The sequence below is a fragment of the Leptosomus discolor genome, chromosome 10 (assembly GCF_034619465.1).
Source record: "Leptosomus discolor isolate bLepDis1 chromosome 10, bLepDis1.hap2, whole genome shotgun sequence".
Classification (NCBI taxonomy): Eukaryota; Metazoa; Chordata; class Aves; order Leptosomiformes; family Leptosomidae; genus Leptosomus; species Leptosomus discolor.
In genome coordinates, this window is record NC_141400.1 from 24618911 (window position 1) to 24641887 (window position 22977).

At 47.1% G+C, this 22977-nt stretch overlaps 1 pseudogene; it reads right to left on the reverse strand.

Annotated features, from left to right (window-relative positions):
• Positions 1-429: 429 nt before the first annotated feature.
• LOC147414817 (axonemal central pair apparatus protein HYDIN-like) overlaps positions 430-22977 on the reverse strand; it is a 65952-nt pseudogene continuing 43404 nt past the window's right edge.

The following is a 22977-nucleotide window of genomic DNA, read 5'->3' on the forward strand; positions in this document are numbered from 1 at the left end:
TTGGAAATTTCGAGTCGGAAGCGAAACTATAAAACTAAGGGGAAACCGAACTGAGCGCGTATACATTTTGCTGGTTGGTGACTTCTGGTTTGTAGACAGTATTTAATTTAGACAGATTTGATTAGAGACGTATTTTTCCCAATAAAAGCCTTTTCTTTCTGTTTCAAATTACAAACGCTTTTCTCCCCCCCCCCCCCCTTCCCCCCCAGTGCATGATTTTCACGTTTCCTTATTTCCACCGGAAAAAAAGGCGATTATTTCCCATCGCTTTCCCCCATCCATCCTCAGTCTCGCTACAAAAAGAACTGATATTATTATCACTAATGACCCGGCCGCGCTCCCGCTCGGAGGTGGCCGAGGGACGGCCGAGCTCAGGGGACACGCCGAGGGGGCAGGGCCGAGGGCTCGCACCCCGAGGCGCGAATCCTTTTAACGACGACGACTGACGTGAATCAGCGAGAGACCGGGCCTTCTCCTCGCCCGGCTCCGACCTGGCAGCTCGGCATCGCCCGCCGCCCCCAAACCCTCTCCCGGTCCCTGCGCCCGGCGGAGACCAGCCGGGAGCCGGGACCCCCGCAGCGCCCGGGGGACAGAGCCGCGTCCCAGCGCCCGCCCCGGCGGCAGCGCTCAGCCTCTCCCCCGGGACGGCGCAGCTCGGCAGTGACCGACTCCGGCCGGAGTGGCTGCCACCTCCCCCCAAACCGCGCTCGGCCCCTCACAGACACCCCGCTCTCTGCCCGCAAACCGCCAGCGCGCCCCGCGGAGGCGTGCGGAGAGCGGAGCGCTCACGGCAGCTGCTCCCGCCGGCCCCTCCCGCCGACGCGGGGCTCGGGGGGACACGCTGCCGTCCCCGCTCACCGCCCCCCGCCGCTCCCGGGGCCGGTCCGCCCGCGGCAGAGTCGAGCCCGGCCGGCGGCTGGGGGCGCCGGGCGGGACGTACCGGGCGCCGGGCGAGTCCCCGCCGGCTGTGGCTCCGCTGGGAGCGCGGGGGCGGGCGGGGTAGGGCGGGAGGGAGGAGACCGGCAGGGCGGGGGTTGGGCTGCGGGGGCTGGAGCGTTCCACAGCCACCACCCCCTGTCACTGCTCCGGCCGTTCGGCACCCGAGGCCCGTGCTCAGCCTCCGGCCCGGCAAGTCTCCCCCCGGGGGAGCGGGGACGGTCCCGCAGCTCCACCGCGGCGGGCGGCAGAAACCAGCGCCCCGCGCTCGGCACGGAGCCGCCGTCCTGCCCGGCACCAGAGCGCCCCGGGGCAGCAGAGACAGCTACCGCGGCCCTCGCTCCGCACCCTGGAACGCAACAGCTCCGCTATTTCAGTCAGAACTGCTGACAGTGAGGGAGAGTTCAAATCCCTGACAGACAGAGGTGCCTCTCTCAAATCGTCCTTCGCCGGCACAGCCCGGCTCACGCACGGGCAGACCAGGCGCCAGCAGGGGCTCCCCGGGGGCCCGCTCTGTCCCGGGAACCGCGCTGCGCACCCCTCTCGCTCAGACAGACACGACCAGCGGCAGCACTGCTGAGCAGTGCTGAAAGAGCTCCAGGCCATATATATTACTTCCTTACCAACCAGCCAGCAGACACCTCATATAAAATGAGAACAACAGAAAGCAAGTCAGGGAGTTTCATCTCCTGAACCACGACTCTTTGTCTACGAAAACATTCTGCTCTACAGGCAGAGGAAGAATGAAGTGTTACACACAGATAATTACTGTTTGATCCACAAACTGCACAAGTAAAACAGTTTAATTATTGATGAAATGAGCCTTCAGTGTACATGAAAGCATAAAGTGTAAATATTTCCTGAACTGCCAGAAGTTCAGCCGTCTGACAAATATCAAAAAACATGGGGAAATGGGAGACTGAACTTCCCGCCCTTCTGTCTGCTTGTAATTCAGCAAAATAGAAACCACAAGATCAAGTTGATGTTCAGCTGGTCGGCCAACAGGAAGGGAAAGTGTCTGTCACAGAGCCCTGATATCGTCACCTTGACAAAACCTACTCCACTGGGTGACACTGTGGTATCATCTCTAATCTGGTAAAGTCAGTCAGGAAGTGCTCTGAGAGAAGCACGGCCAGATTTTAATGCATCGTATCTAATAAAGAGGAAAATGAAATACGAAGACAATTAATTAATTTACAGCCTGATCAAGCAAATGCACCAACTCACATTAAATGCTGGTAACACTACTGTGAAATGTGTTTATCTGATTCGTGTCAATATGAAACAATGGTAGGGTCACAAGGTGGAATGTGACCTCAACCATTCTGGTTTTTCCTGTGTAACCGCAGGCTTAGGGGAAGCAGGATGGTATGTATCTAGTCCCTGCTTCCTGCAAAAGCCACCTAACAAACATTTTGAAATACCAGTTTAAAATTGTTTTGCTGTTAACCGCGCAGTGTTAAGCGAGAGATCCTAAACGAGAACAGAGACATTTATCATGGGGTCAAACGATGTTGCGAACGGGGTGACCTTTACTTTGAATAAATATAGGGTGTATTGAAATAATTGTGTATAAGTCATTTGTCATATGCAGTTGTTAAAAGGGAAGTGTCTGTTGTGTTTCATTGTCGAACTTGTTTAAATTTTAAAAAACACATCTTGTATTGCGCAACGTGTCGGTCACTGCACAAATTGTCTGCTGCCGCGCTCGAGCAGTAAGGGGCTTAATCAAAAGGACATTGCCCAAAAGACCCCTCAACCACTGAGGAGGGTTCGAGAAGTTTCTAGAAGAATTACTACGCCTGCGCAGCCTGGAGGTGGAGAGTTTTTTGGAAGAACACGCCTATTATGAATATGTAATTAATGTTAGACTATAAAAGAAGTTGCTTTGCTTGTCACGGCGTGCATCTTGGTGGAGCAGAGACTCCTGGCGCACCCAGCGCTATTTGCTTGCATTTATTTGCTTAATAAATTGTAAACTTGAATTGGAATCCTAGTTGGGACTAAATCGTTTATCACACTACCAAGGATACAATCACAATTATAATCTCAGCTATAAACAAACATACTATCATTCAAAATTTCTTAGCTACATACAATTATAAAGAACACGTTATAATGACACATGAGATTTTTTTCCAGTTAACAGAGTTGCTGTTAAGCTCCGTAAGAGAGGCCACACAGAGTAACTCATTATACCTTTCCATTTTGCATAGTTAAGACCAGAATAAACTACAACTGTTAAAAGAGAACAACAATCATTTATTAACATACAGCCAAATAATACTAATCCAGTTTTGAAAACAGGTAGTAGATTTATGTGACATTCTAACTTATTCTGAAGCAACAGGAAAAACCAGTCTCACCACAAGAATTGGACAGCTGTACACACATGGACATACAGAGTTGATTTTTTTTTTTTTTTTTAACAGAACAGTCTAATTCTGTGTTTAATTAAAAATACCTATTGATGTGCATAGGTATATGTGTGTGCATGCACACACCCACAGGGTAGATTTTTATCATCTCTATTGTGTAGCAGAAAATGGTGCTAGTCACACCTGCCCCTGGTTTCCAATGACAGCCAAGGGTTCTCAGTACCTCCTAAAAGATGCTAAAGTCTCCAGGGAATTCAAGTTTGTGAGAAAAGATTAACCGCTTACTTCCCTAAGCTTTCAACCTGTCCCAGGCAGGCTGAAAACCAGTAGCTGTGTGCTGCGGGAGCTGCGTGAGGACACTGACACGATCAATGTGATCTAACAAGTGAACCTTTATTTCTGTGTTTCCAGTGCTATTTATAACCCTCGACCACACCCAATAAATACTGATTGGCTTCATCGCAAATAACAGCCCATAGTCCAACCTGATTGGCCACATTGCGAGTCATGTTCAAGTCACGTTCACAAATGTTCACACCCATCTTCTTCAAGAAATTAAAACTGCGTCATTAATGGCGGCCGCCTCCTCCCCTGCACCTATAAGATGTTGATGACCCCTGCACTGGAAATTGTTTATACTTTCAGCATTCCGGTACGTCCCAGCTCAGATTCTCTGGAAAGGCTGGATTGTTCACATGTCCCTTATTTCATAAATATCCTCGCACAGTGTGCTATCCCACCGGAAGGCTCTAATGGCTGGAAGGCTCACACGAGAACAGCACTGCCGTAGGAGCGGGATTCTGGCTCCGGTACTGAGGGAGCACGTTGCAGGGCTTTCCCTTGAGCTCACTGCTGGATGCTGGGTGTCCCAGGAACACAATTTGTTGGCTTTGCAATACGCAGCACCAGGGACTCCACACGATACTGCACAACAGGTTGGACATAGTCACTGTAATTTCAGAAATGCAGAGTAAACACGGCTGTATCCAACTGTGCGAGTACACACTCACATTTCCTGAATTTAAAGTACGGACAACCAGTTTTCTAAAATAAATAGCCATACTCTCACTTTTAAGGTACATTTTCTATCACATACAGTGGAACTTTTCCATGTGTTTCCTCATCATTTAGCCCTAATAACTGAAAATCAAGTACTTCTAATTTTTACCTATGGAAAAATAAACACCCAACAGGCTGCAACAACATGTACAGATGGCCATGCTGCAGTCAGGGAACAGGCGTTTACTAAACTGTATTTTTGTTGGACTTGCAGAATACTGAAGAAAACACAGTATAATAAGCAGGTGGTGACTATTTTCCCGGTCATCATTGCAGGAATGAGGCACTGCATTATTATTTCAACATCTGGGAAAACAGAGAAATGACATGGGAGCTGTGTAAGCTGGTAATTGTGCCTCCAAGCTTTTAACCGTGAGGAGTAACTAGAACGTGCTTTGCAGCAAGAGAACTAAGGGAAGAATCCAAGTTAGCCCATTTCAAAAGTCTGCTGCTTCACTCTGGGTATCGTGCTTTCTGCCTGAGGATGCCACAAGTAGTATAGGAAGCATAAAACCCCAAAAAGTTTAAGAACTTTTACCTTGTTTGAGACATCACAAAATGTTGCATCAAAAAAGGTAGCAATATGAGAAAAAAACAGCCCTATTTATTTATTACTCAATGCTTTAGTAAGGCTTTAAAAGCACTGATAGCCAGGTATTCACTGTGTCCATTCACAATAAAAACAAAGTAGCTGAAAATTACACACATGGGTGGCAAAGGACTGAAAATCCCAAAATATCAAAGAACAGCCCCATGTAATCCTGATTCTGTTCTTTGTAAGCAACACAACCACTGTTCAAAAGCCCTCACATTCATGTATTGTACTGAATGGCTTCAGTATAATTTATTTAACTCTGACGTTATCAATGAACTCAGAGAACCAACAGCTTTAACCAGACCCTGCTACCTCACAAACAGGTTGGGGTTTGAAAGTGTAGCTGTGCAGCAGCATGAGCTGCTGCTGCTGCCTTGCACTAAGTTGTGTCCAGTGCTGAGCTCAGGTGTGGGATGAGGTGCTTAGGGACTGGATCTGGCAAGAGCGAGGTGTTTGGGTTGGTTTTGTTTTCTTTTTTCTAGTTTTCAGCAAGTTCTTCAATCATCTGACTAATAATCCCTAGGTCTATGACCATCTCCCTGTCAGATTTGTTTAGTCTACTATGGAATATTCAAGATAGCTTAATAAAAGAAAAAAAATCTTTAAAAAAGGTCTTGTAAAACTTCATATGAGATACAAAAATACGGAAAAAATAACATATCTGAAATCTGTTCCTAGTGCTATTCCGTTTTACATCTTTTCCAGCTAAGGAGAAAAGGAGTATCTACATAAATGGCAGTGATGATTCTTCTGAGAGAAAAAAAAATTGTTTCAGGTGACTGGGAATTGCTGCAACTGCTATTGTTGTGATCTGGAAAGTTTCAGTGGGAACAAAACCTGAGTGCACAGAAGGAAAGAGCAAAGAGCAGTCAGGACAGAACATGCAGCCTGTTTCTGTGCTCACCCCCACGCACGGCCATCTGAGAAAATGACAGGCAGGACAGGCTCTGCGGGCTGCAGCCGTGACCGCTCAAGCACCCCTACGTCGGCAGCACGCCAGCCCCCCCTCCCTGGCCCTAGCTCTGCGTTTCTCCTCCCTCGCTCCAACAGCGGCACTTTTCGGGGAACGTGGTGAACCGGGTCAGGGAGCTGAACTGGCAAATACCAACTGAACACCACTGGGGTTCTGCGGCCAGGGCCGCCCCCTGCCCAAAACACAGGGCCAGTACCAGCAAGACCAACAAGAACCTGCACTGGGGCACGAGGTGACGGAGGCAACTGCAGTCAAAGGGAAAAGATGGCAACGCTCTTGAATTGGGTTGGAGTGTGTGCTAAATCATTTTGTCCCAAACCAGGTTTTTAAACAAAGTTTCCAATTTATTAAGTGAATAGAGATAAGCAAACAGCACTGGGTGCGCCGGGAGTCTCTGCTCTACCAGGACGCGCACCGAGTTCTAAAGACAGCGTCTTTTATATTCTTACACCAGTGTCGTGACCAATCCCCTTTTCTATTGGATCTTTTGAAAGTCTCGAGGTCTTTGTTTCTTGGCGTGCTTTTCTCCTATTGGATCCTTTGAAAGTCTCAGGGTCCCATCTTTCGGTGGGCTTTTCTAAGCAGCGGTGACATCAGCTCTAAGCGGGGGTTTTTAAGAAGCAGTTACATTGTTCCAAGCGAGAAGCACACTTGTCTATATTTTGCTCTTACAAATTCTCCATTTGATTCAAACATTCATCACAATTATGATATAGGTTATCGTGATTACAAATTACTTCAGATTCACACAGGGTACAACAATCACATTTATCACACCATATTTTATTTTGACACGAATCATGCCTATGTTTTCCACAGATTGTTAAGGACCGGCAGCTTCAGACACTCCCGTTTCGGGCTGGCTCAGGACAATGCTGGTCTGCTCAGGACAGCAGTTTCCAAGTTGTCTTTTTGTCCACAGAAGTTGGCAAAATAATCAGTCCTGGTCAGCTCAGCTACAGTCTGTTAAGACAGAAAGCAGAAGGAGGGTAGGAAAGATGAATGAGGGCAGGAAAGAAGACGACAACAGCAACGCAGACCACATGAGTGAGAGTAGTTGTCTCTCATTTCAGGCGCTGCTCAGGGCTCATGAGAAGCCATGAAAACAGTCTAGTTAGTCCAGCCCCTCAGAATCTGGGCAAGGAAAGCCCTTGGTATTGCTGGAAACTGCTGGGGTCTCAAAGGAAGAGCAGTGTAAGTATCACTCTGTCCTGTTCCCGCTCCCTCTGATGCTGGTATCGAAATAACAGAACCACACACAACTTGCATGACACATGTCCTTAATAAAGCCAGAGCCTTTCTTGTCTCACCATCAGACCTCACCCAGAGGTCTGCTTCACAGCACGTGTCACTCAGAACACACTCGATGCAGCTTTGCCTGCCCTGGAAGAAAACCATCCCATCTTTCTAAGGCGTTCCTGATTTATTGGTTATTGTTTTAAAAAGCATTCATTCTCAGACTCAGTCAGTAGAAGAGACTCACTGGCGTGATTACCTCTGGGGCACTCATTGTTAAAAATAAACAGCTATTTTTAACCTCTGAGACTAACCATTCAGTCCATTAGTACCGCTTTTGAATGCCCTTCCTTTACATTCATGTCATGCAAAACAGTTTTCTGTGACCTTATGAAAATACTCACACTAACTGAAAAGATACTGGAGAATGATTGTATAAAGACTGTTTTGCTTTTGTGAAGTGTAAGGAAAACCAGACCTTACCTGGGAGCCCCTTGTTCATACATGTAAGAACTGAATGCCAAAACGTCTCGCCATCTCACACGTTCTGTCAATCCAACCCAGTTTGTCTGACAACTGGAGATTCCCATGGACCTAGCTGACAGAATGAGCAACCGTTTTCCACGTGTGAAAGGCAACGCCTCATTATAAACCACCAGGAGAGTGTTGCTCTTTCTACTAGTAACAGCGTATTTTTATGACAGCTTGTTACAAATGAGCAAATAAAATTCCCCCCAGGACATTCTCACACAGCTCTTTCAAAACGTGGCAAACACAAATAAACACTTATGTATTCTAAAGATAGACACAGACGGTGCTACAGCAAACTGCTGTTAAGGCCTATCTCAATGACACACTTTGTACTATTTTCCCCACTCCCCCAAAGGACTACTGAAACAGAAACTCCAGTTGCTCTTCACCTGTTTACAGGGGTTTTTAACTGAGTGGACTTTGGTGGAACAAACCCCTTCAATATTAACAATCCAAACAACTGTTAATATAACACCTTCTGTATTAACAACACCTATCTCAGCTGAACATAGATTTATCCCTTTAGCACTAAACCAAGTTTCCACCTAGTTGAAAAGTATTTAACTCTAACAGAAATCATCTGTATGCCATGAATGACGCTCAGATCAGTACTCAGCTTTATGAGCTGTTCACACCACACAACTCCAAATCACTCCAACAAAGAGTGAAGCCCAGTGTGATTCGTGTCACACAAAGGCTGTTTTTAAGCATCTGTAGTGACTGTCTTAACATCTCACACACTGTTTTGTTCTCCTTTGAAGCCTAGCTTTGTTAGCATGCACCGTGAAGTAAAACAGAAACCTGGCAGTTCATTAAAAGTCTTTCTGATGAATAGTACATACAAAATAAAAACCTTCCAGAACTTCAAAATGGTCCATCTATTCAGATACGTTGGAACTGGGACTGAGCATTTGTTTGGTTTTGTGTACTTTAAACAGAAACATACAGAGAGATGAAATATTGGGGGTACAAGTACACAACAGAGCACAGCACAACAGCAGAGTAAATAAGCTCATGTTGCTGCATACAGACTGTTCCAGTACCTGAGCTAAACTGATTATTTCTCCCTATGCTGACTTTAGCTCACATCTATTCCCATGTTAAGAATCTGTCCTTAAAAGGAACAAACTGGAGCAACAGCTCCACCCGTAGACATCCGCCTTATTATCAAACCACTCAGACAGCACTCGGAAAGTAAATGAAGGAAAACGTTGATGAAGAACATGAAAGCCCACGTTTTCAAAAGGGTAATTCATTAGATGCACCTAGAAAAACACAGAGGCTGCGTTAACCTGCGTGATGTCTTTCATCATCAGAGAAATCCCTACTTTTTAAAAACTGTGACAACTCAATTTATTAACTTTGTATTAGGATTCTTTGCTAAAATGGTAAACTTACACACTTAGAAGTCCTGAACTATTTACAAGTCAGGAAAGAATGTCCCTCATCAATTGAAAAGAATAGGTGGAATTAAGTAAATCACAAAGGTCAGGTCTGAATTTGGTCAGAACAAGACTTCTAAGGACCGAACCATCTGAGTATTAAATGTAAGGTCTTAAACAGCAAAGCAATGAGTAAGTCTGACAGCTTAAAGTAAGTTCAAGTAGTTAATTTAGTAAAAGCACCACACTTGACAAGTTGTGAAATCGGGTAAGTTGTTCTCAAAACCCAGAAAGGAGTGAAAAGGAACATCATCACGTAACATGACTGAAAGGTAAGGGCTTCAGTATTTTACATTCCAGCAACATGCAAAACCCAGTCTGACCCAGTGGTAGAATGCTCTATTTGAAAACGTGTACAAACAGAGAACAGACAGTTACAGAAGTTACATGAAATGTTCAACAAAGTCTACAATCATTAAAAAACCCCCAGTCAGTCAAATACATTAACCTTTTGAAACTTTACCTCATTTCTCATCGTTCTCCAAACATTTAAGATAATTCGCCCAACAATATTGATTTCACGCATTGTATCTGACCCAAATTCATCCAGCTCAGCCGCAAATCAGTTCTCTTTCTTTTCATCTAAAGACATTAAAAGAGAACAGATTTAGGCAAGTTACAGGACAGTCAAGACCGGATCAAGCTATCCCTCTTCCAATCTGAGCTCTCTAGAAAAATAAGAATTCATAAAGACTGTCACCGATTGCACAAGATTGTGTATTTACCAGTCTTCCACACAATCTCCAAATAAAACTCCCCCAGGTTTTTCTGCTCTTGCACAGCCAAGATAACGCTTACTTTGATTTCACTGAAGTGGTGTCTATGGCAATATATTTTCCATAGCAAATACATTGGTTAAGCAATGCCCAACGTTACTTGAAAGCTACCTGCATGCACATGAGTGCACAACGTAAAAAAAAAAAAAGTTATTTCTGCCCTGGAGGATTTATAACTCAAGGCTTTACTTGTAAAGTGAGTTCTGGATAGCCCAGATGGAAAGCAGCTCACACTTAGGGCACGACATTTTTGAGAGGAGCTCCTCAGTGTCGACATTTCCTTATCTTCCTCCTGCAGCTCAGGCAGAAAAGAATACTGACCTTACAAGAACACGAGTTCTTAGAAACATTTTAAGCGTTACACATTCCACTTCTGGGTGTGCATCTACCTCCTGTCACAAGAACACCGGTCCTATGAATACTAGGGCTGTGGAGATCCCACCTACGTCCTGCAGGCCCACTCCAATCTTATGTCCAAAGATGTTAAGGGCTACAACCCTGGTTCCCTTCACTAGAACTGAACCCATGTTGTGTGGGACTTCACAACTGCAGGGAAGGAAGCCCAGCTGTGAAACACACAGGGACATCGCCGTTAAGAACCGTGCAGCTCTCAGAGAAGTGACCTTTCTTCTTTGAGGAACTCTTCATGTGCACCCCAATTCCAGTATCCTGAACAACGGCTTCTGTCATAAGTTTTTCCGAACAGCCTTCAATACCTCTGAAGACTGTATCAGAAGCACCACTATTGCAATCAGTGCATCATTTCCATTTGAGCCATCAGGGGAATGTAATAACAAGGTTCATGCAGTCAGTTATTATTCCTGAAGAACAAATTGGAGATCTTTGTGCTGGAGGAAATTCGTGACCTTTGATGCCAATTCGTATTTAAACTTCCACGTCTTCCTGTTTTCATATATTAAGCATTTAAAGATTCATCAATGTCCAGTTGACAGCAACTTTCAGCTGAAGACGCGAATTCGTTCTCATGGTTTTCTGTCCTTGGGAGATGTCTACAAGTCAGACCTTTTCTGAAGAGGTCACAGGTATCAAAAGCACCAAAAAATTCTGAAGGCATCAAAAGAGTGCACAGATTTTCAAACCTCAAGGAAGGAGTGTGTGAACACAGCTCTTCTAAAACACCATGTTTTCCTGGCCAGGTGCGGAGACGGGAGTTGGAGAATCCACAAAAGACTCAATATGAGTTATATCAGGAAACTCCTTTTATTGTACAGATGCACTTTCTTATATAGCATAATTTTCCAAAGTCATCATGACTTGCAGTTTTTCATAAACTCTAATTGTGCTATACGCACATCAGTCATCTGCTTCTACCTATCACTTTACTATTAATACTAATGCGTTCCGCCTCATACGGATGTTAGCTTCTAATTCTTCTATTCTGACCCTCAAGGTCGAAGCGTCCTTGAGGCCTACTATATTAGTTTAGACAAACTGTTCAACAGAGTTTTCCCTGTGCAGGCCCTCTAGCATTCCATGCCTGTTTTCAGCGAGCTACGCTCCCACAATTCCCCCTTTTTCGTTTTGCACAAATAAAACTCTGTGAACGAGACTCGATATGCCTTTCTGCAGCAAATTCCATACAAAGCCTAACCCTAGCAATAGCAATATAATTATAATAAGCCATCGTATGCCTTCTTTGATTAAGCCTAGTAACCAAGGGGAGAGATTTCCAAAGATGTTTGCAGCCATGAGTCGAACAAATTCCTATCCTTCTGAATCTTTTGGCTGTGCTCCTTCAGCCACCGCAACTGCTGATGAATCAATTCTCCATGATCGCTCAGGTTGAAGCAACACATCCCTTGGACATCTTCACACCCATGATCTTGTGCGAGAAGCAAGAAATCAATAGTCGCACGGTTCTGCAAGACCGCATGTCTTAAGCTATTTTGATCTAATAGCATCTGTTCTAGGATTTGCATAGTTACATTCGACTGCTTTTCTGACCAGCAAGCTAATTTCTCTATTTGCTTGCCTTTTTTTTTTTTTTTTTTTTTTTTTTGTGAAAAGAGGCAAAGTGCTGTTAACAAAATATCTTCTATATAATGATAACAATAACACTGCGTCTCACTCACTCATGCATTCAAATATTGGTAACCAGTTTTTGCACTATCACACAAGGAGCTCCTTTACACCATTCACACAAAAGACACAAGAAGACACCTGCAAACATGATTACTACAATAGCAACCACCGCACCAAGCAGACTAACCCCATTCACATAGTTAAATATCAGTGCAAGGGGTGAAAATACACATTGACATCAATGCCAATCAGTGCACAGTGCGAACATGTAGCAAATTACAGAAACAGACCAGAAAGAATACCTTTTTCCGTAGATGCCCCTGCAGCGAGCCAGATGAGTCAGGGAGCCCCTCCGAGAAAGGGTCCCGGGGCGCGCCTAGGGAGTCCCGGTCCTCATTGGCTCCTGCAGCCGGACAGAGATTGTCGCATCTGGGTTGTCAACTGAACCTGAGAAAACTCAATAACAACTACGTGTTATCAAGCAGGTATTCTCCATTCTCCATTGCACTTCAAGAAATCTGTCAAAGGCTTTTATATCTTTTATGCAGATCCCCCTTTTTCGGTTTTCGTTTGTTTTTTTGGTTTTGGTTTTTTTTTATATTATCTTTACAAGGAACTCGAGAGCTCTTTCATAATGAATACTGCTTTTCAAATTACACAACTTTATAGGCAACCTGTAAATGAATCCTGAATTTCTTTGCCTGCTTTAGATAAAATGTCTCATATTTTACAGTCAGCTAACATCCAGAATAAAAATAGCATTATGAAGTTTTCTTTTTGACCAGACACATACAGATCATAAGACAGTTTAAAAAATAGTTTTAGAACAAGGACCTGCTTTGACCCTATTGCAATGACTGAAAAATTAAGCACTTTTTAAACCTGCCTGGCAAGCACAAACCTACAGCGCGATTAGAATTTGGTACACCGTGTAACTGCGGAAGTTTGATTTACAGAGGGACTGAAATGAGTTTACCTTGGCTCATAAAGTGACCCATTGTCCCGTAATTGAAACATCTCTTTTGCTTGCCTCTCTCCTTTCATCTATGAGGGGTTGAACAGCACTGTATACAGCAGCAGCAAATAAGGACGCGGTACCATTGGTGCGTTCTAGAACTTCAAGCATATCAGCTACTTGTGCATCTCTGGGTAGGGTACTTAAAGCTCTTTTTGTTGTATCATTAGCATTCTCAAAGGCAAACATTTAAAAAACCTTTTCCTTCATTCCCTCATCCAAATCTGGATGACTTCTAATAACCTGATCTAAACGATCAATAAAAGAAGGAAAACTTTCTTGTGGACCCTGCTTAATGTTGGCAAAGGAATATACCTTTCCTGGTTCCCTGATTGAAATCATTGCTTGGTAAGCTAACTGCTGTGACAATTGTAATACCTCTCCTATAAAACCTTGTTGTAAAGCTGCGCTCGCAAAAGGACCCTGGCCTGTTAGCATTTGTGCTTGTACCCCATACAATGGATCCCCTTGCTGCCTTGGTCGTGCAGCCTCCTGGTCACAGAGTTGTTGCCAGGCCTTGGAGAACATAAGCTGCTGAGAAGGGGACAAAAGAATGTTAGCAATCTGTTGTGAATCAAGCGGTAACAGAACATCTGCTGTAAAAATAGATTGTAATAATTGCTGAGTATAACTAGATTGAAGCCTATATTGTGATACTGCTAAATGTGCTTTTTCAAGGATTTTCCAATCAAACGGTTCCCATTTTCTACCTCCTGTCTGATCTGTAACGATAGGAAAGGCAGAAGGAAGAAAATTGCCTTCAATTAGGGCATCACGAATAACTCCTTTCCATCTTCGTCCTGCTTCTTGTTCATTTAATAGTGTATTTGACAATGAAGTAGTTGGCACAGGCATTTGCGACAAAGCCACTGGTAGTGATGACGGTACAGCAAAAGAATTATGAGTCGCAGCGTTTTCTGGATTCTTCTTGTTGCTGTCCGCTGCAATACTGACTTCCGATAGTTTGTTTATGAGTTGCTGTAGGACTTCATCAAGCAGTTCCTCTTTCTGCTTTTGTTTTGACACGATCCCTGGAGAAAGAGAGTCTCCCTGTAGGCGGGTCGTTGTGACGTTGGGATAAAGACGGGATTCTACTGGTTCACGTACTTGTCCCTTTTCTTTGTCCACGCCCTCTTGTAGTTTTTCTGCGTTCTCCGCCGAGTCCCTGCTTACTGCGATGGGGTCGGCGCCATGATGGCGCACCTCCTCCTCCGAGGGTGCAGTCCCCGCGGAGGCCCCTCTAGCCCCCGAACTCGCGGTCTGTGTCTGATCAGGGTGAGATTCCGTAGTCGTTTCACGACAAGGCGCACACCTTCCTTTTCTCTCCTCCTGCCTGGTAACTATGTGAGTCACCGCTTTTCCTCCGGCGGTGCGCTCGGCCCCACTGCAGGGCACTGCCCATCGAGGGAGGGGGGGAAACGGCGGTGCAAGCGGGAAGACCTCAGACCCGGGAGGCATCTGGGGTTTCGTAAATACCAACGAACTCTCGACCGCATTAAGTCGTCTCACGGCGGCAGCCGCCACCGATAGTTCCATTTTATACTTTTTCAAACAGTTAGTTACTTCCCGCCACGGCGCCCCCAGCCTTTCTGCCGTTCGGTCCTTATCAATAACCGCAACCCATAACGAGTCCCCACATCTACGCCACTCAGACACATCAAACAATGTGCTTGAGTCCGAGAAATGTCCTTTTACATATCCCCAAGTATAAAGAGATATTAAAGTCTTTTTTCCAATATTCACACCCAGCTTTCCCAGAAAGCTTTCCAATAACGATAAAGTTACTTCTTTTCCCATTATCTTACCGCGGCGTCGAGTTTCTTTTTTCCGGCTTTCCCTGACGGGCCGCCTGCTTTCTTTCTCTCCGGCTTTCCCTGACGGGCCGCCTGCTTTCTTCTTCTCCGGCTTTCCCTGACGGGCCGCCTGCTTTCTTCTTCTCCGGCTTTCCCTGATGGGCCGCCTGTTTTCTCCGGCTTTCCCTGATGGGCCGCCTGCTTTCTCCGGCTTTCCCTGATGGGCCGCCTGTTTTCTCCGGCTTTCCCTGATGGGCCGCCTGTTTTCTCCGGCTTTCCCTGATGGGCTGCCTGTTTTCTCCGGCTTTCCCTGATGGGCCCCCTGTTTTCTTATCTCCTTTTCTCCGTCGAGCTCCAACTCTGCTGCAGAGGCGAGTTTTTTCCTTAATTTCCCCGAACGTGAGTCCTGCTCATTCTTCGGGTCCCTGTTCGGGCGCCACTTGCGGAGACGGGAGTTTGGAGAATCCACAAAAGACTCAATATGAGTTATATCAGGAAACGCCTTTTATTGTGCAGATGCACTTTCTTATATAGCATAATTTTCCAAAGTCATCATGACTTGCAATTTTTCATAAACTCCAATTGTGCTATACATACATCAGCCATCTGCTTCTACCTATCACTTTACTATTAATACTAATGCGTTCCACCTCATACGGATGTTAGCTTCTAATTCTTCTATTCTGACCCTCAAGGTCGAAGCGTCCTCGAGGCCTGCTATATTAGTTTAGACAAACTGTTCAACAGAGTTTTCCTTGTGCAGGCCCTCTAGCATTCCATGCCTGTTTTCAGCGAGCTACGCTCCCACACTGCTCCCTGCAACTCATCCAACAGAGAGGACAGGGGGATGGGGAAGCCTGTGCACGAGGGCTACTCCAGGTAATTCCAGGTCACTATCTCAAACTGAAGTTATCCACCAAAACCATCTCTGCTTGCTCAGATAATGCTCTTTTCTCCCATAAAGCAAGAAGAAAGCTTGACTTGACAGGAGCAGCAATTTGCACATGACAGTTAAGGATACCACCAAGGTGGCAGCGCAGCCATCTGCAGTCCAGCATTTGCCTTTGGACAAGACACCAGCCTTTTACTTGCCCTGGTGCTGCCCCTTCATTTAATCTCGTTCAGTTTGTTGAGCTGCCACTCAGTGTGCTGTCACATTGCTGACGCTGCTGTGAAAATTGCAGTCAATAGCTCTTTCTTTCCAGTGGGGACTGTGATCTCTAAGCCTGACTGAAAACAACCACGGTTTGGAGATGAGCCATCAAACGGGAGCTGGGGAAATCCCAGCTCACCGTCCTGCAGCGATCTCCAAGCAGGAAATCAAAGCAGAGGCTTTGGCATCTTAGAGAGCACAAGACTTGGGTTCAGGGACACAAGCAAATGAGCGATGCCCAAGCCACCCACCAGCTAGGCTAAGGGGCAGCCGGAGCCAGTTCTGCTCTCGGATGTACGTGTGCAAGCCACCCTGACACCCCACTGCATCTCAAATTTTAGTTCTAAAATCCTTCAGTCCTCTCTTCTTTCCATCCAGAAATTGCCAGGCAGCCTAAGGCAGCAGCAAAAGGGCAAAACTTCAACTGAGGCACCAAAACAGCACCAAAGCAGGCAGCTGCTGAGGGCAGGGGGGCAGCTGGAGCACACCTCGCCTGCCACAGTGCTGCTCCCACCCGGCAGGCTCAGCATCACCGTGTTGAGGCGTCTGAGGAGCCCTTGTTGAAACGGTTGATCGAGCAGGTTCTCGGGACCTGCCTGCTTGAACGTCTCCATGATAGCAGCAGCTGCCCTGAGAAGCTGAGATGCTCACCAGGGGGTAACTCAACCCTGGGGAGTCAGCAGCAGGGACTATGGAGCAGCAGAGCCCATCTCACTGCAGGGAAAGAAACCATCCCCGAACCACTCCTATTATGGTTCTGCTTGTTGATTAGCCCCCATATTGGCAGAGCTTGCAGTGAAGCAGGATAGGATTTATTGCTCAATCCCATAGGGCCCTGAAGCAATGGAGAGGCACATCTCCCCCTGCCAGCGCCCCTGGGTACACTGCAAGCTGCCCAGGGGAGGGAGGGAAGGCATCACCCCACGACAGCAGTACCTCAACAGCTCTGCATGTCAGTGCCTGGTACAAGCGTGCAAACCCCAGTGTTTATACACCAGCACCACCCATCTGAGGTGGCCTGCTCTCTGCAGAGATGGAAAGTGGATGTTCATTGTGGAGCCAAAGAAAGCTGCCCTGGGAATCCCCCACTTTGGGGTTACATTTATCCCCCAAACAGTTGGAAAAGCAGCAAGAGGGAAATTCAGCCCCTTCCTCCTTGGCCCAGGAGGCTGAGCCCGGACTCTCACACACTGCCTGATGCTTTATCCACAGACACAGCCAAGCCTGCTGTGCCAGGGCTGGGTTTACCAGCTCCACAAGTCCAACCCACCTAGCATGGGGAACAAATCTCTTCCGAGCCCTGTTTGCAAGCCCCTCACAGCAGGGAGCACATCCCACCCAGCCTCAGCACATGAGCCCTTCCTGGCTGCAGCAGCCTTGCTCTCTCTGCCAGGGGAGCAACCCAAGCTCTTTCTGCTAGGCAGCTTGGCACACGAGGCAGCCTCCATGAACTAAACAGCCTTTTTCTGCAGCTGGTCTCCAGAGAGGCTCTGCCACACTACGGAGTCCACAGGCTGAAAGTACACAACCCTTAAAAGTATATTTTTCTGCAACAACCCACCTGGTTTGACCCCCAGTAGATGTGAACTCACCTCGCCAGAAGCAGTTTGAGGACAGACCTCACACCCTCGTTTCTACCATTAACAGTAGTTTGACACAAAGTGAATGCAGATGTAAGAGGGAAACCATAGGGAAATCCATGCTCTTTCAGGAGCAAAGGGGCACAGGGTTCTCTTGAGCTCAGAGCTCCAAAACCCACGACTCTCATCGCTAAATACCTTCCACAAAATAAAGGGAGAACTTGTAAAAATTATCCAGACTCATTTCTGCTCAAAAATCTATGCAAACTCTATTTAACTGAGGGGTGCCCCAGCTAAAACTGCCCCCAGAGCCAGGCTCCTCATGCTGCATTGCGATGGAATATCTTGCCTTCTCTCTGAGACAGCAATATGGAAACGTTGCATGTAAAAATTAAGTCACAGGCTGCTACAGACCAGTCATTTTCATTGGAAAATAGCCCCACAGCTACTTACCATCTCTGCCCAGAAGGATGCAGGGATGACAGTCTAATTGGAGAGGCGGAGAGTTCGAGAAGCATCTTGTAGAACTTGGATGCTGCCAAAACTTATCTTACTCGGATGCATGTAGACAACTGGTCCTTCTCCAACGCTCACTAAATGGATTTTCTGCTCCAAGAAGCAGGTAGGAAAGATCAAAAAAACAACAGCAAAAGTTTAGAAAGACTAGACAGCTCTAAGGGTACTCCTAGGCTGGGGATAACTACATCTGTTTGGAGTTTTCAGTGTTGTAAAACTGAAACAGAAGGCCTGGAGCAAGTGTGGAATCTGGAGTGATCCCATCTGAAAGTCACAAGCTCCCGTTACCAGAGGATAAAGAAACCCTGTTCCCCACGCTGCCTTCTTCACACCTCTTCCACACTGTTACCTTCAGGAAAGCTCGAATCCAGCCTCGCACAAAACACCCCCTCAGCATGGTTTCTTACACAGCGCTTGCTTCAGCGGCATTTGGGGAGGTCCCTGGGTGCTCCTGAACAAAAGCCCCAATGAAGCAGCAGTTGCTGTTCATCTAATGACACAGCAGAGTACGAGACCCAGGGACTGTGCTGGGTTTCAGACTGGGCTTGTTACGGCATCTCACATACCTATCATTACATGCTGTGTCGGACACTTAGATCACCACCTAAGAGGATACCATCCTTCCTCTTCTCTAGGCACTAGCTGTTGCTTACGCCATGAATCCCTCCTCCTCTAGTCCACACCAGCCATATCAAGTTCTTCTTTTCCCTGGAAGAAGCCCTGTACACGTCATGCCCCACCAAGATGAGTCGCACAAAGGCACGCTTCTCCCCTCACACTCACCAGTGGGGATCTTTCACTCCCAAACACCGCGATATGAGCGATGGTGTCCTGCTTCCCCGTCACCTGAGCTTCAAGTGTGAACGGGACCTCCACCGAGCTGTGAGGCTGGATGATCCCGCACGGCACGAGGCTGGAGTACCACACAGCAGCATCCTCCTTGCGTTCCTAGAAGGGACAGAAGCAAATGCAGCTTCAGAGGGACCTCTGAGGAAACTTTAAGCTCCTTAACATCTACCACATTGGCAACTCACACACATTTTTAAAAATCCCTAGGAGAAAAGCAGAAAGGCACAACACAACATCCAAGACTTGCATGGGCTTAGCATCCTCAGGGCGTTCAAAAGCTGCTGCACCCACAAACACCCACTCCTGTGCTGTCAGCCTCCTTGCAGCAGCTTTTCACAACCCTGTAAGTTCTCCTGCATGAAAGCATCCCAAAGACCAGGGTATCAACTGCTTCCTAAAGTTTATACTCATGTAGGTTCCTATTTAACTGCTTCCTAAAGTTTATACTCAGGTAGGTTCCTGTTCTCAGCAAATGTTTAGGTTTGAATATAAACTAGCAAGGACTTATCTAAACCACTTTTTTTTTCTTAATAAACCCCTCGATAACATTTGAGGGCAGGAGGCGGACGTGATGCCAAACCTGAGGAAGAGCCCCGTAGCAGCCTGGAAGATCGCTGTCGTTCACGAGGGTCAGCGTCTGCTGGCAAGGGACTTTCAGTAGGTACCGTTCAAACGTCACCACGGGGATGAGCGCTTGCAGCAGAGGCACCACGCACCTAGGCAAAGAGATGGCCAAAAGGGAATTAGACACGCTGAGAGAATGTAGAATGTTCACGCCCCCAGTAGCATGAAACGGAGCCTGAAACATTTGTCACTGTCAAATAGACCTTTAGCACCCCTACAGTGATAAATCACCTTTGACTTCTTTTTACTCAACAACCTCTTGTAAAGGAGGGGCAAACCCTGAGACTCAGCATCACAGAGGCTGCCAAGGGCCCAGGCAGAGCACGGTGCCCTGTCCCAGAGCTGTCTGACCAGCTCTGCCCCTCCTCTGCCCTAGGAGGCTTGCAAGGACCCTCCCAACGGTCCCAGCAAGGCACGAGCTCTGGAGGAGCCTTCCCACCGAGGACCAGGGCTCGCCAAGACTCAAGGAACACAAGACTCCAGGAAAAAGACTCCCTCCTCTCCCACACCACTGTTGTCCTGCCTGAAAACTCAGCCATTTGCCCCAGCGATGGAGGGCACAGGCCACCACCTGCCTCATGCAGTGGTGACCACCCTCTCCGAGCTCCTACAGCTACCTGGGCCCTTCACCCCCACGGGTCCGTGCACTGTCTGTGCCCATTTGCTCTTGTTTTACAAAACTGCAGCCCAGGCGCTCACTGGATGACTCTGCCTGGGAGAGGGAACAGCACCAGGGAACTGCACCCCTCTTGTCATTAAACTGACGCCCACTGCAGCCCAACAGGACTGAGTCTATCTGCAGCAAGAACAACTTTTGGCTTAAGTCTGAGAACATTAATGCTCAAAAGAAACCTGAGCTCACTCACCTCCCACATTAAGGACTGTTTTCCCCTCCATAAGATCTTGCCTTTATTTTCCCTCACCAATCCTGCCATAAGCCCCTTTCCCATTTGCATGTTCTTCACCAACCAAACCAGACACCAACTTTCAGCAGGCTGCTCGCTGCGTCCCAAACAAATGTTGTATTTTGGTCGCAGCCCAGCACAAGCCCACCACTTGCAGGGAGGAGAGGTGGCCCTTTGGAAATTTGTTACACCTCAAGCACCAAATCCAAGGCCAATAATGAGTATAATTACTGCTCCCTCTCAAAAAAGGCTCAGGGCCGTGCCTGTCCGCTGAGCACGGGTGCTTCTCCACAAGGGCTGCTTTCAAAGCCCTGCTGTTCTCGTATCCAGCTGGGCAGAACTCGCTCATTGAGCAACACTTCTCACTTGGAGCTGGAGCCAACAAACCAGGTGCAGGGCAACGTGCTGGTGATGGGTGCACAAGGAGAGACGAGGAGCTGCAAGGAAGGCGCTGATACCTGGCTGTGAGGAGCAGCGCCGACACCCCCTGGCCCACACCATCCACGTCCACCACCAGTCCCAGCTCGTAGCTCCTCACAGTGTTGGAGCACAGGGTGACCTGGTGGAAGAGAAGAGCATCAGATACTTCATGACTCCCAAAAGCTATCATCCAAGGGTGGTGCCCTCCGGTTCTCGTTCCATGGTAAGGAAAGGGAGGATTTTGCCTTAATTCTGCTGCTGGCCCACGTGTAGAGCACTGCCTCTGGGAGGAACAAAAGGCTTCTGACAACATCTGCTTTGCTAAATACACCTTGCAGTTAGCAGGATACATGTAAGCCAAATTAAAGCACAATTAGACTAATGCTCCACCCACCACTGTATTAAAATTAAGGGACTAATTTTTAATCTCAACTCCAACAGCAAAAATCCAGAGGAAATCTGTTGACTTTAACAGAAAGAGTTCAGCTTTACAGTGGGAAGCAGAGGGCAAAATGTGGCCCAGCAAAAGTCCATGAACAGCATGAAACCACAGAAGATGCGCCACTCATGGCTGCCAGAGCTTTTGTAGTCCCCGCTGGAGATCGCCGCAGCGAACACAACTCATTCTGCACAACAGGAGAGGAGAAATAAAACCGGGAAGAAAAGCAAACTGCTTTATACACTGACATCTCTCTTTTTAACAGCCACCTTCTGTCCTCATCCTTCCTCTGCCCACTTTAAATCAAAGACATTGCTCCAAGCAGCTCTCAAACTCATGAATGGCTTCTGTACTCGATCACATGGTACACGGTCTTCAGCTCATGATTTTGGAAACAAAATGTTTCTCCTTCAGAAAAGCCCCACAGTGACCTAGCTAAGAAAAGCCCAACACTACTGCAGGGATCTCACTCGTGTTATGCTCCAAGCCAGCATCACCAAAGCCCTCTCATACATCCGTGAAGCTTCAGCTCCGCCTGCTGAAGCACGTACGGCCGGACTCTTCTTCTACCTGGATATCCAGGTGTCCCTGGGAGCAGATGGTCCCTCTGCAGGGTGTTATGGTAAATTCGGTCGGCTTGACGTGACTTTGGGCTCCTTTTCTCCAGGACGGGCGAGTGTTGTCCGACATCTGAACAAAACTGGTAACACTGGGCTCTCCCGACCATCCCCAGGAATGCGAAGGTTGAAGGTCATGGGCACCAAGGAGATGTTAGTGAGGCGACACGACAAGGTACAAGGAAAACCTGGGAAAATAACACAAATATGAATTTATCCGCCAGTTATCCCATGATTCCTGGTGTGAATATTCCGTTATGATCAAACTGCGCTTGGAGTTCAGCTCTTTTTGATCTGAATTACAGCTGATGGAGAAGCTAAGCGAGGAACTGGTCGTCACTTAAGTTCCCTTTTACGTTGATCACAGGTTGCTTCCTTGGAAATGCCCACTCTTAGCAATGCTGAACACCAGTTTTTCTCTCTCTAACAGTGAGGAGCACTCTCACCAAAACTAGCACTAGTTATTTCTCACTTAGGAGTCTGCATCCAGACAGACCATTTCTTCTGCAAATTCAACCCATAACATTCCCTGTTAAGTCCACAAACACTCCTCCCACAGTTTTCAACACATAAAAGGAGTGTATTGTCATCGAGGAGAAGTTACAGGAAAAGAAAGGAAGGACGAAATTGGGAACTACAGCATGATGCAAAGCAATCTGATGCAGCTTCTCTAGGCAGGATCTTAAGGCACCTCCTGGTTTGGGGCAATCAGACTGAGCACCTGACAACTCACAGCCCCTTCCCTGGAGGCAAACCTGATACTTGCTCAGCCATTAGCATGAAACACATCTCACCTCACCTGACAAATGGGGACACCACCCCCACGCTGCACGCTGGCTTTGACTACTGCCCGCAAAGGTTTCCGTCACTTTAGCTTTGACACTCGCTTTCCATAATGGAAAACCAGGGATACAACCACACCTGGTGGGGATGTCCTGCAGAGACAGGACATCAGCCCTCAGCCTGCTCTGGACCTGACATCTGGCTTGGCTGGCGAGGAGGAGACACCTCCCACGGCCTGCTTACCAACAGTTGTTTGAATACAGATGGGGGCGGGGGGAATGAACCACAGCAGGCAGTTTCTACATGTGCCTACA